Below are 13867 nucleotides of genomic sequence, written 5' to 3' on the forward strand. Positions count from 1 at the left end.
GACCTGGGTATTAGAAGCAGCAGTGTTTTTTTCAGGTATAGTGTGAAACTGTGCCTGAATATTTCTTTTCCGCCCCATCACCCAGCTTCTGATGATACACATGCACTACAAAAAAGAAAGTTGGTAGTAGAAAATAAACATTATTACTAAGTAGTCAAACCTCTTTGCTAGGGGACCAACCATCCTTTCCCCCATTGACTGAGTGATAAAACTGAAAATACCACTAAGGACCTGTGCTATTCCTCTAAGGTAACACTTCTAAAAAGGCCCCATGATGTAAAGGGATGATGCTTTCTTCTGTGAGAGATAGGTAGGCAGGCAGATATGGAGGTAGATAGATTGATTAATAGATATTGTAAGATGTAGATCTGGACACAGAGTACTACGTAGCAGCAGCTAAGGAGAGATGCTTAGAGAAATAAAGCCAAAAGGTGTTCAAGAAGAGAGGTCTTGGAACTGCAAGAAGTGACCTAGGAGGAGCAAAGATTGCTGGTAGAAGCAACTTCAGGAGGCAATACAAACAAGCAGAACCGTGAGGGAAAGCAAAAACGTCGGTTGAAATAGGGACACTTCTACATTCCGCCCCCACCCCTGCTTCTCACAGAGAAACGCCCATAAAAGAGGAAGGCCAAAATCCTTTTTGGGAAGTTTTCTCTTAAGTCTATTTATTTATTTTGAAAGAGAGAGAGGCGGGGAATGCGCACGAGCAGGAGAGGGGCAGAGAGAGAGGAAGAAAGGGAATTCCAAGCAGCCTCCATGCTGTCAGCGTGGGCTCTGTGAGCCTGTGAAGCCCAGGGTGAACCCTGACACAGAGTTCAGTCCCACAAACTATGAGATCGCGACCTGAGCCAAAACCAAGAGTTGGACACTTACCGAGTGAGCCACCCAGGCACCACAACAAGTTTGTTTTTCATGGCCACGGATTCTTTCATAGACCTCCCTTGACTCTGGGCAAGCTTATAATGGCTGCAACCAATAGTGTGCAATAGAAATGACACTACTGATTTTCTTTTTTCTTTTTTTTTCAATATATGAAATTTATTGTCAAATTGGTTTCCATACAACACCCAGTGCTCATCCCAAAAGGTGCCCTCCTCAATACCCATCACCCACCCTCCCCTCCCTCCCACCCCCCATCAACCCTCAGTTTGTTCTCAGTTTTTAAGAGTCTCTTATGCTTTGGCTCTCTCCCACTCTAACCTCTTTTTTTTTTTCCTTCCCCTCCCCCATGGGTTTCTGTTAAGTTTCTCAGGGTCCACATAAGAGTGAAACCACATGGTATCTGTCTTTCTCTGTATGGCTTATTTCACTTAGCATCACACTCTCCATTTCCATCCACGTTGCTACAAAGGGCCATATTTCGTTCTTTCTCATTGCCATGTAGTACGCCATTGTGTATATAAACCACAATTTCTTTATCCATTCATCAGTTGATGGACATTTAGGCTCTTTCCATAATTTGGCTATTGTTGAGAGTGCTGCTATAAACATTGGGGTACAAGTGCCCCTATGCATCAGTACTCCTGTATCCCTTGGGTAAATTCCTAGCATTGCTATTGCTGGGTCATAGGGTAGGTCTATTTTTAATTTTCTGAGGAACCTCCACACTGCTTTCCAGAGTGGCTGCACCAATTTGCATTCCCACCAACAGTGCAACAGGGTTCCCGTTTCTCCACATCCTCTCCAGCATCTATAGTCTCCTGATTTGTTCATTTTGGCCGCTCTGACCGGCGTGAGGTGATATCTGAGTGTGGTTTTGATTTGTATTTCCCTGATGAGCGACATTGAGCATCTTTTCATATGCCTGTTGGCCATCTGGATGTCTTCTTTAGAGAAGTGTCTATTCATGTTTTCTGCCCATTTCTTCACTGGGTTATTTGTTCTTTGGGTGTGGAGTTTGGTGAGCTCTTTATAGATTTTGGATACTAGCCCTTTGTCCAATATGTCATTTGCAAATATCTTTTCCCATTCTGTTGGTTGCCTTTTAGTTTTGTTGGTTGTTTCCTTTGCTGTGCAGAAGCTTTTTATCTTCATAAGGTCCCAGTAATTCATTTTTGCTTTTAATTCCCTTGCTTTGGGGATGTGTCAAGTAAGAAATTGCTACGGCTGAGGTCAGAGAGGTCTTTTCCTGCTTTCTCCTCTAGGGTTTTGATGGTTTCCTGTCTCACATTCAGGTCCTTTATCCATTTTGAGTTTATTTTTGTGAATGGTGTGAGAAAGTGGTCTAGTTTCAATCTTCTGCATGTTGCTGTCCAGTTCTGCCAGCACCATTTGTTAAAGAGACGGTCTTTTTTCCATTGGATGTTCTTTCCTGCTTTGTCAAAGATGAGTTGGCCATACGTTTGTGGGTCTAGTTCTGGGGTTTCTATTCTATTCCATTGGTCTATGTGTCTGTTTTTGTGCCAGACACTACTGATTTTCAAAGCTAGGTCATAAAAGGCCATGCAGCTTCTATTTTGCTCACTGGAACACTCTCTTGGAGCCCTGAGCTGCCATATACCCTGCCTGATTACCCCGAAACCACCTACTGTGAGGTAGTCCAAGAACAAAGAGAGGCTGCCAGTAGAAATTCTGGCCCACAGCCCCACGTGAGCCCAGCCACAGGTTCCAGTTCAGGTAGCAGACTCAAGTGGAGAAGCCGTTTGAGTCCTCCCATATGAGGGTCCGGAAATTATGAAGCAGTGAAGCAGAAGCAAGCCATTGCCACAGTGCCCTGTCCAAATTCCTCACCCACACAATCTATTCGCATGATACAGATGTTTTAAGTGACTAAGTTTGGAGTAGTGTGTTACACAGCAGCAGATAGCCATAACGTCCTGAAGTTTGTCAGAGCTCAGAGTTGGTGGGCCTAGTGGACATCTGTCTTAACCTAGACAAGATAGGTGTTGTTTCTTGGTTGCTCAGCATCTATATGCCCTTTCTTTTTTAAGAAATTCAGCTGAAATTCTCTTTAAACTTTCCAGCAACATGGCAGATTGGACACCCTGGTCAACTCTCCACTAAAAATGCTGAAAAGCTATAAAACATCTTTATAAACACACTGGTCACCAGGTCTGAAAGTGAGGAATTTGCAGACTTAAAAAAAAAAAAAAAAAAAAATGGAGAGTTACAACTCTGAGAAGGGAGCAGCAAACCTGACTTTTTCACTGCTAAACCCCAGTGAACTTAAGCTTCCACTTTGACAGTTAACCGGGGTCAGCAAAGAGAGATAAAGCCTAGGGCCTGCCCAAGGGTGGGGAGTTCTAGAAGGAAACTCATCTAGAACCCCCAAATTTCCACTCTCCGCATAAGGCTAAATTAAAACAAACACCACACAGAAAGGAAGAGCAAGAAAATATGTCTTAGACATCATCACTTTAATCAAGGACCTTTAATCAAGGTCCAAACCCTTACTACAGTACAAAATCATCCCCAATCTGGCCCCAAATTATGGTTATCAGCCCCTAAACACCCACTCGCCAGTCATCTTGCTACTAATTCTTCGCATTTTTATCCTCTAGTCTGTACCTTTACAGGTGTTATTCTCTCTGCGTAGATTGCACTTTTTTCTTCTTCTTAATAAATTATTCTTTTTCAAGTGTACCAGTTACAGGAAGCCTTTTCTAACTTTCTCAGCCATAGTTAATTTTTCCTCCATGTGCTCCCATAGTGTCTTAGACGTGACATATAGAACATACTGCATTGTGTTGTTATACTTTTACATTCTGGGTTTTCCTTTGGAGCATGAGTTCGTTTGGGGCGGTTAACTGTGTCTTATTTATATCCGTAACAATGCCTTGCCTAAGCTGGCATTTTAGGCTTTTTGAGTGAAAGTACAGACTTGTTCCCAAAGTAGGATTTTATCATATTCTTGTAATCTCCAGTCTTCTGTGGAGCTCTAGCTCAATCGTTCTTAGCTTTAGCTGCACAGTAGAGTCACCTGAAGTTATTAGTAAACTCTCGCTCCTGAATGGATTCCAGGTATCAATATGTCCAAAGCTTTTCAGGTAATTCCTACATGCAGCCAAGGCTGAGAATCCCTACGACGTCTCCACCCAGGGCCCTCTAGCAGTACCAAGGCAGGCAGGCTGGTGTGCGCTCAAACTGTCGGTAGTCTGCCCGGGTGCCCAGTTTGTATAGACGTGTATCCTGGGCTCTCCACTTAGGGCGCAAAAATGTGCATCCTCTGCCTCAGGCGCAGCCTCGTCCTCAGAACCAAATTCTGTATCTCTCCGGCCCAAATTTCAGAACCAGATCCCTAAAAGTGGACAAGATGAAGCAGAAACAAGCCTCTTCGAAGCACCAGGAGACTCGTTCTTGGTCTTCCCAGGCAGAGAAAACGAAGGGTAGAGACGGGCCCCAAAGATCCCACACATTTTCTTCGGACGGCCCTTCCATCGGAGGACTGGAGGGACGTGACATCACACGTAGGCAGTATTTCCAGGGTGACCATAAGCCTCCTTTACATCCTCAACCGTTCTCCCCCGACCCGGACTACGGCTTCCGGAACGCTGGGACTAAACACCTTCAGAGCCATCAGCCTTTTTCTCAAAAACACGCGCTTGCGCGGAATTTCATACGTCATATTGAAGCGCGCTGGCCGCTGAGACTTCTGGGGAATGGAGTTTGTGAGAAGGCCGAACATTGATTGGGAGCGCCAACGTCAGAGGCTTTGCGCAGGCGCATTGTTTTCCGGACCTGAAGAGGCGCCGTCTTCCTGGGTCCCGAGCACTCTGTGCCGGAGGTGAGGGCTGGGGGTGTTTGTCTTCGAGATGCGGAGTGAGCGCAGCGGCCGAGAGAAGGGAACACTGAGAACTTGGGGGAGGTGCTGTGGGAATAGAACGGGGTGACGCGGACGGAGCCAGCTTGCCGAGTGTGTCTGTGTGTGGACGTCCCGGCTCGGAGAGGGGCGGACGGAAAGTTGCCCCTCGCCCGCTATGTGTGCATGTGTTCCGTGGAGTGTGGGCACTGTTACGAGTGGTCTTTCAGCATAGATCCCATATGCCAGATCCCAACTTTGAGGTTGGAAGTTTGGAGCCTTCCTCCGCTCTTTTCGTTCTTCTTCCCATAATGGGTGTTTAATAAATACGGGTGGAAACTGACACTAAATCCATAGAATCGCCCACTCCGCCCCTTCCCTCTTTCCCAGAAAGAGTCTCATATTGTCTCGTTTAGCCCCCTGCCTTGGGCCTTCGTATGAGGCTCCCATTTAAGGATAGATACTTCATTTTTTAGACTACATCATTGAACATTTTTACTTGATTTTAACCATGGCAGTTGAACTTTTAAGCGGTTGGAATCCATTGTTGAAACCTATGGTTATTATGTAGTTCATTGACAAGTTTAATTCTCGAAGTAAGTACACCTCTAAGATATCCTCGATTTAAAAGAAGAATATTAGTGAATCGAGTCTGAGATGCAGTCCTTAAAGCTCTTGGTTTGACATATATGGTTATCCATTAAACCAATAATTAAAGCTACCTTAATGCCTAATGTGTCTGTTTCAGCTGTCAACATCATATACAATCTTTTCTTAGTTCAAAGGAATGAATGGCGAAATGAATGCTTTAATATCATTCTTTAGTTGCTAGGGGCCTTGAAGCCCTTTCATGGAGGAGGTAGGATCTGAGGTGGCAAAAAAGCAAACAAACAAGGAGTAAGTAGCAAATCATTAGTCGGATTTGAGAGGGAACTGACTTTAACTGGAGTGAAGTGTCAAGAATAGTGGGAGATAAGGGTGGAGAAAAGTATACTGGTGTGATGACCTAGAGAATCAGGACAAAACCAAGTAGGCAGGGTGGATTTTATGGTTCTGATCCGGAGACTGACAGGAATAAAACTATTTGGGGACACCAATTCTAGAGGTCATATCTAGGACTAGAGAGAGGAAGGGACTAGTGGCAGGGAGCCAGTTAGGAATGCAAAGTAATCCTGATGCAAGTTGTTAGGGACCTGAATTATGGTGTCAGTGGCAGGGAAGGGATAAAAATGACAATGCAGAAGAAGGGTCAAGGGATCTATCTGGTGACTAACTTGATTTGAAAGGAAAGAAAGGTAAAAGTTTGAATTGGGGGCATCTGGAAAATAATAGCACAATAGAAAGAGAGGGGCTGATTGGGGAGTTGCATAGGGGAAGATGGTTTTGAGGTGCTGGAAGAATGCCAGATCCAACATTTGAGTCATTTGGAAACGCAAGTTGGGTTTGGAAGAGGGATTGGGACTAGATTGGGAGCCATCTCTGTTGAGGTGGAAAATGGAATGCCAGCTGGATGGACTTTCCGAGGGATAGCAAGAAGAGCATTGTACAAAGACTGAGCATTGGGCACTGTCCTTGTTTCCAGGGCAAGACTGGGAAAAAGAGGCACACAGAGATGCAGTTTTATTGGTAGGAAGAAAGTCAGGAATGCAGTATCATAGCAACTACAGTCACCACTTGAAGAAGCAGGAACTTGTCAGGACAGTCAAAAGCTGCAAGAATTAAAGTTAAGGAGAAAAGGACTATCAGAATTAGAGGTCAGAAATGCACTAGTAAGTTTTGAGCGTGCAGTTTCAGGATGTGAGGGGTAGCAAGAGCAGGATAATGGATTCAAGAAGAGTAGGTGGCATTGATAGGTATATGTTACCAAGATTGATCATGAAAGGAAAACCCAAATGAGAACCCTTGCTACAGAGAGGCCATGGGATTTGGTGGAGATGGTTTCAGATAGATGAAGGGTTGTACTGTTTGAAGATGTGGGAATTGAAGCTATTGGTGAGGTGGGAGATGGTGGAGAAAGAGAGACTGGGAGCAGGGAGCAGATTCTAAGAGGCAACAGTAGTGGAAAGAAAGTAGGACACAGTCAGAGGGACACTCAGGTAAAGTCCCGGAGACAGACATTTCTGTTTGGTTGTCCTCACATCCCATGCTACCTAGCACATAGCAGGTGCCTGGACATATTTGTTGAATAGTAGGATGAATGAGTGGGTGAATGGGTTGGTGTTGGGCAGTAGCAAGGAAAGCAACTTTCGTTTGTTGAACAAACAGAAAAATAAATGCTTTCCGTTAACTATCTCATTCAATATTTATAACTACTTTGTGAAGTAGGTATTAAACAACTGGGGGTCAACTTTTAGCTTAAGTGATATGCCCAAGCCTTTACAGATAATAATTAAAGGCCTGTGGAATGCTTTTTACCACACAGACCCGCCTCTTCTGGAACTCTTTTGTGAGTGAGTGTTCTACTGAAATTGAATGGTAGCTATGGAGCAAGGATGGGAACACTAAAAGCTTTCCAGGCAAGGGCTTATTTGAAGATCTAGAATAAGAATTTGGGGAGTTTTTTCTCCAGAAATACTCTGAGAACCGGGAAGAGGACAAGAGAGAACAGAAGTAACTCCACGTGAATTTGGTGGATTTGGGGAGCCTTGAATTTCACCGAGAGCCTACTGAAGCAACGCCCAGGAGGGAAGTCAGCTTGGCAGGGAGCCCACAGATAATGAGCACCCTGGGGGAGTATTGACTGGTTGCTTAATGGCTGGGGGAGCTTTTATGCTCCCCATCATTTGTAATTTTTCAATGCTCACTTTATGAAAGTCATAATCTAATAAATGAAACTTTGAAAATTATCTTTAAGCATTTAAACACTGAGCAGTTTCAACTACAATTTCAGATGTAGTTCAACTGATTTGTTTGAAAGTTCCAATGCTTTGGAAACAAATACTTTGATTCCAAAGTTATTACTACACTTATACTTAAACCTACTCAAAAACATTGTAATTATAATTTCGTTGTAATTAGTCTTTTCATTATTTCTACCTTCCTAGGATTATAACAAGACTTTTAGCTAATGCTAACACTTGGCACATTATTCTATATGCTTTATAGGTATTATTTAAGCATTACAGTAACTGTATTAGACAGATACCTTCATTATTCTAACTTTACAGATGGGTAAACTGAGACACAGGTTGAGAAACTTGCCTAAGGTCATGCAGGTAGTAAGACACAGCTGGAATTTTATTTCAGGCAGTCTTCCAGAGTCCGTACACCTAATGACTAAACTGTCCTGTATCTCTAAATACTAATTTTGACTTCTTACTAGGGCCCAAGAGTAATATTTTAAGATCCTCCTGGAAATGGAGGAATCTTAACAAACAAGGAAAAGACTACTGTCTAAATGCAACTTGCAGGCTACTGATCATATCTGTTTCCATTTGTGTATATATCACTCTGCCTCCTCCTAACAAGATTCAAACCCCAATCTCTCCTCAGGTCAAATTTTTTTTTTTTTATAGTTATATTAAACTTGTCTTTCCAGTACTTTTTTTTTTTTTAAGTTTTTACCTTTTGCATAGGTTTTACACATTTATGCAAACTGGTGTTCACCTCAGGGTAATATTCTTTTAAAGTCTGGCTTAACCAGTGTTCAGTAACCCCTTGTCTAGTAAATGTATATTGATCTGGTCTTTCAGAGTTTTGGAAAACTGTACCTTATTAGGATCTTATCATTAATAAGGCAAGATGGAGGGTTCATCTAGGGAAGGAAGGGATTAAGTCTGCACGGTTACTTTGCCTTTTTAGAATCTAAAGTGGATTCATTATTAGAGGTACATGCTCTTCCTACTTCCTGACCTCAGTACTGATTAGTCTGTTTAGGGTTTGTAGTTCCTCTCTCTGGCATTACTTGGTTTTACCTCCATTCCCTAGATTTCTTTTTTTCATGCTTATATGAATGGGTGCAAGTATATATCCTAAGGATACATCTGTACTTGGTGAGTAGTCATATAATTAATAGAAAAAAACACAAAGTACTTATTTATATAACTAAAGGCTTACTCATTGCCCTGTTTGTATTACAACCAGTTTTTAATACTTTATATTAATTTTTCTATTTTGAGCGTTTAACTCACCGTCCTTCAAAATTCGAACTATTTCATTTAGCGGTAATAATTTTTACAACTTGGCCAGTGAATCCAGAGTCACCTGATTTTTCCTATCCAAAGATGTGGGAACAGCTCAAATTCGAAATACTCCAAGCTGTACTCATTAGCTTTCCCTACAAACCGCCTTTTCCATCGCACATCTCCACGAATGGTAGCATTATGCACAGCGTTGTGCAAATGAGTGACCTGGAAGTCATAAGTCATCCTTGCCTCTCCCATCACCTTCGGCCTCCACTTCCAGTCAGTCTATTGTCTGTTCTTCATGTCTTGTCAGTAGTTTCCCTTCTTTCCATTTCTGCTGCCACTGCTTTTGTTCAGTTTTTCTTCATTTTTACTCAATTATGAGATTCCTCACTGGTTCTTCCTTACCTCCATTTTTGCCCTCCTCTGGTCCCATTCTGCTGCAGCTTCCAGAGTGGCATGGCTGCCTATGTCAGAGGTCTCCAAGATCACCCCACATTCAAGGATTTGCCGGAAGGATGTGGGACTCAGCCTATAGTTGCACTCATGTCTAAGATGATGACCGATCTTACAAGGATGCACAGCTAGGTCATAAGGGGAAGAGAGGTAGAATCTGGAGGAATTCATAGGCAGGCTTTCTTGTGTTCTCTCCCTGCCAGGAGGGGTCACACAGAACACATCCTCTCTAGCAATGAAAATGCAACAACATGTGTGTGATGTTCCAGCCCAAAAGAGCTCATTAGAGACTCAGAGCCCAAGTTATTTTTTATTGAGGGCAGGTCAGGTAGGCACCCTCTGCCTAACACCTACCAAAATTCCAGAGCGTCTAGCAGGAAAGCAAGCATCCAGCATAAACCGCATTGTTTGCACAAATCATTTAGGCATGGACCCAAATCATTTAGGCAATGGACCACCCTTCTCTTTTAGGGAACCCTCCCAAAATCTAAGTTCCCAGACCCCAGCCAAGGGTCAGTCTCACAAGTAGACCTTTCTAAGAGTAGCAGTCTCGGGTCTGCTTTGTAACTTTTCTGTACACCACCTTTCCTTCCTGTTATTTTTCCTATACACCAAAGTAAATACGTACTCTTGTAAAAACAAAAATTAGAATGTAAAGAATTGTAAGAAATAGAATAAAATCACTTACAATTCCACCAGTCAAATTCCATTTACATTTTAGTATATATTCTTTCAGTCTTTTTTCTATACACATGTGCATACACAAATAAGTAATTTTAAGTGTGCATTCTTTTTTTTCTTTTAAAGTTAATTGATATTTGAGCAAGAGCACAAGTGGGGGAGGGCAGAGAGAGAGAGAGAGGAGGAGAGAGGGGGGAGAGAGAGAATCCAAAGCAGGCTCTGCACTGTCAGTGCAGAGCCCAGTGTAGGGCTCGATTCCACAAACACTGAAATCATGACCTGAGCAGAAATCAAGAGTCAGACACTTGACTGACTGAGCCACCCAGGCGCCCCTAAGTGTGCATTCTTAATATTTGTGAATTTGTTTGAAAAACTTTTTTAGGGTGGGAGGGAGGGGAGAGTAGGTGATGAGCATTGAAGAGGGCATCTTTTGGGATGAGCACTGGGTGTTGTATGGAAACCAATTTGACAATAAATTTCATATATTAAAAAATAAATTAAAATAAAAATTTCATTGCACATTTCCACAGGAAAAAAAAAAAACTTTTTTAAATAAACATCACAAAGTTGAACTCTCCTGGTTATCTGTACCAATCCCATATCCCTCCCTCCCCAGGGATAACTCACAATTTGGTACTTAGTGTCTCATATAGACTTTTTTTTAATATTTAAGGATTATTTCCCTTTTTTAATGTCTATTTATATTTGAGGGAGAGCGAGAGCATGCACGAGTGGGGGGAAGGGCAGAGAGAGAGAGAGGGAGACAGAATCTGAAGCAGGCTCCAACCTCTGTGCTGACAGCACAGGGGCTGACATGGGGCTCAGACTCATGAACCATGAGATCATGACCTGAGCCAAAGTCAGATGCTGAACTAACTGAACCACCCAGGTGCCCCCCCCCCATATAGATTTTTGTAGATATTATTTACCTGTTTTTAAGTTTTGTATAAATACTACACAGTAATTCTAAAGCTTTCTTATTTTTTGCTCAGTAATTCTGTGATTTATCTCTATCATTAACATACAGCTCTACTCCATTCATCTTAATCAATGTGTAATATTCCTATACACATAAACTCACACACATATAATCACAGTTTATCCTACTGATGAACATTTAAGTCGTTTGCAGTTTATCACTAGTGATCTTTTCCTTGGTGACTTTTTGTTTTAAATAGACTCCATGCCCAATGTGGGGCTTGAACTCACAACCCTGAGATCAAGAGTTGCATGCTCTAGTGACTGAGCCAGCCAGGCGCCCTTCCTTGGTGATTTGTAATGCCACCTCAGTTGTATATCAAGCTTCTCTACATGTTTGGATACGTTTGCAGATTTTTCATTCTAGTCTATTAGTCTGTTATCTATGTGGTTATTTTTTCATGAAAATAAAAATCACATAGCATAGAGATTGAAAGCTGTTTGACAGACCTGGGTTCAAATTCTACTTCAGCCTCTTACAAAGCCTCAACTTCACTAATCTGTAATATTGTACCTACCTTATTGATTTATGAGGATGGAATTAAATTATCCTTAGAAAGAGTGCTTAGCAGGGCCACATGGGTGGCTCAGTCAGTTTTTTTTTTTTAATGTTTATTTTATTTTTGAGAAAGGATGTGAGTGGAGGAGGGGCAGAAAGAGAGGGAGACACAGAATCTGAAGCAGGCTCCAGGCTCTGAGATGTCAGCACAGAGCCCGACGTGAGGCTCAAACTCATGAACCCTGACGTCATGACCTGCGCCAAAGTCGGTCGCTCAACTGACTGAGCACCCTAAGCATCTGACTCTTGATTTCAACTCAGGTCATGATCTCACAGTTCATGGGTTCGAGCCCCGCATTGGGCTCAGTGCTGACAGCTCGGAGCCTGTTTGGAATGCTCTCTCTCCCTCTCTGCCCCTCCCCCACTTGAGTGTGCTTTCTCTCTCTCAAAATAAATAAATAAAATTAAAAAAAAAAAGAGTGCTTAGCACAGTGCCTGGTGAATAGCAAATGCTCAATAAATGCTGGTTACTATGATGTTAAATGGTATTACAGTGTATGGATGGGCTGGATCACAAATTATTTAATCATATCTTCTGTTGTAGAAACTTAGGATATTTCAAATTTTTCCTGTATTTTAAGGATTAAATGAGATACTACATGTAAAGTGCTTCAAAAGTTACCACATGTAACACCTCAGTAAAGGTTAATGTTAATAATGACTAAGAAAAACTTTGCATATATTCTCACTTATTTCCTTAGGACAAACTCCTAGGAGAGGGTTGCTGAGCCAAAGAGTATGTGTATTCCAAGGCCTGTGATACCAATCGCAATGATTTTTCTAAAACACAAATCTGATGATAACCCTTCCATGTTTAATCCTCAGTGGTCTCCATGGCTGTGGTCCTTCCTCTGTGTATGGGCCCATGCAACATTGTCCTTGATCTACCTGGCCTCTGCCCACTTCTCCAGTCTCATCTTTCCTTACAGCACTACTCACAGCCTAGACTTCTCCCATTCTAAACTACTTACAGTTGTTCATCTGTTCCGTGTAAAGACCCATCTCCTCGGTTTTTTTTTTTTTAAAACTTGATATTTTTCTTACCTAGAATGTTCCACCTCCTCCCCACCCAGATCAAAACTTATCTTAGATCCTGCTTCTGCCAAGGAACCTACAGCCTCCTATCTGCATTAGGCAAGCCCCTGATGGACACTCTTCAGGTATCTCTTTATAGTACGTATCCATCCTGTAGTGACTCATTATTTGGGTTACTCTTTTGGCCTGTGTTCTAGACTATAAGCTTTTGGAGGACAAAGACAGTGTCCTATAGTTTTTGTCTTTGGTATAAAAAGTTGGTGCTAAATAAATGTTAGTAGACGAATGAATGAATACCAAAGATCAGAACATATATTCCCTTGACTACAGGAGAATAGTCAGTGGGCCATCTCTTTTCCTCCTTCTTCCCAGGACCACACTTCCCATACCACTCATGAATCCCAAGAATGCTTGATTCAACTGTGTTTAATTAGACTCCTGACTGTGGGAAACTGAGACCTACTCAGCTAACTCAAGTAAAGGGAGTTTACTGATAAGGATTCACACAAAGCCTAAGAGGTTTAGAGTCTTATGGAAATCCAAGAATAAATAAGGCTGGTCTATATGCAAACTGGAGCCCAGAGATGGTCCTACATGAATTGAGGGACTTCAAAGCCAAAACTCTTAGGTCTTTGCTCCACTGCTGATGTGAGCAGGCTTTTCTTCCCCTGACCCATGTCTAGTCTTACCATATCATGCCTCCCATGTACTCACTGGCTCTGCTTCTTGGTGACTTGGGCTCCCCTGATCCTCATGGCTACTTCCGTCCCTCATGATATCCTTTCAGCTCATCACCCACCTGTTGTCCTGACATTTCTTAGTTCACATTCCTGAGGAAGGATGTCACCTTTTCAAGCTAGATTGCATCTCAGTCTACTGGTCAACCTGCACATTGCCCACCTGAGACCTAAATCAGTGTGGCTCCCGGAGTGAGACGCAGCATCATGCAGAACAAAACATGGCTGTCCAAGTGCTGCTCCTGGAGCACGGGGTCGTGAATGGGTTATTTTTCTCTTAAAGAGACTATGGGTGTTTACTTGACACATCTTATCCATATAATCATTTATAAAATTTCTTGGACTTTTTATCTGGTAGCTATCAGGGCAATAGTGAATGTGACCTTATAAATACAGTATAAGCTTAATACGTTCTTGGTTCCCAGGAACAGAACTTCTCCTGTGGGATCATAGTAAAACAAGTCCCACATTGTATCCTGAATAGTAATATCTGTGGTCTTTCGCTCCAGTTCTGGGGTGGGGTGGGGTTGCTCCTGGCCTTGCTTTGCTTTGTCTTCCC

The 13867-nt window shown here is 42.5% G+C and overlaps 1 protein-coding gene across 2 annotated transcripts in view; it reads left to right on the forward strand.

The window, feature by feature from the left end:
• The first annotated feature begins 4590 nt into the window (after positions 1-4590).
• ZNF2 (zinc finger protein 2) overlaps positions 4591-13867 on the forward strand; it is a 33023-nt gene continuing 23746 nt past the window's right edge. Inside the window, exon 1 of one of the 2 annotated variants that reach the window (XM_053200980.1) lies at positions 4591-4723. The gene's annotated coding sequence lies outside the window, so the exon portion shown is untranslated. The remainder of the gene's footprint in view (positions 4724-13867) is intronic. The other variant, XM_027033684.2, reaches the window with a different exon arrangement.

The sequence above is a fragment of the Acinonyx jubatus genome, chromosome A3 (assembly GCF_027475565.1).
Source record: "Acinonyx jubatus isolate Ajub_Pintada_27869175 chromosome A3, VMU_Ajub_asm_v1.0, whole genome shotgun sequence".
Taxonomy (NCBI): domain Eukaryota; kingdom Metazoa; phylum Chordata; class Mammalia; order Carnivora; family Felidae; genus Acinonyx; species Acinonyx jubatus.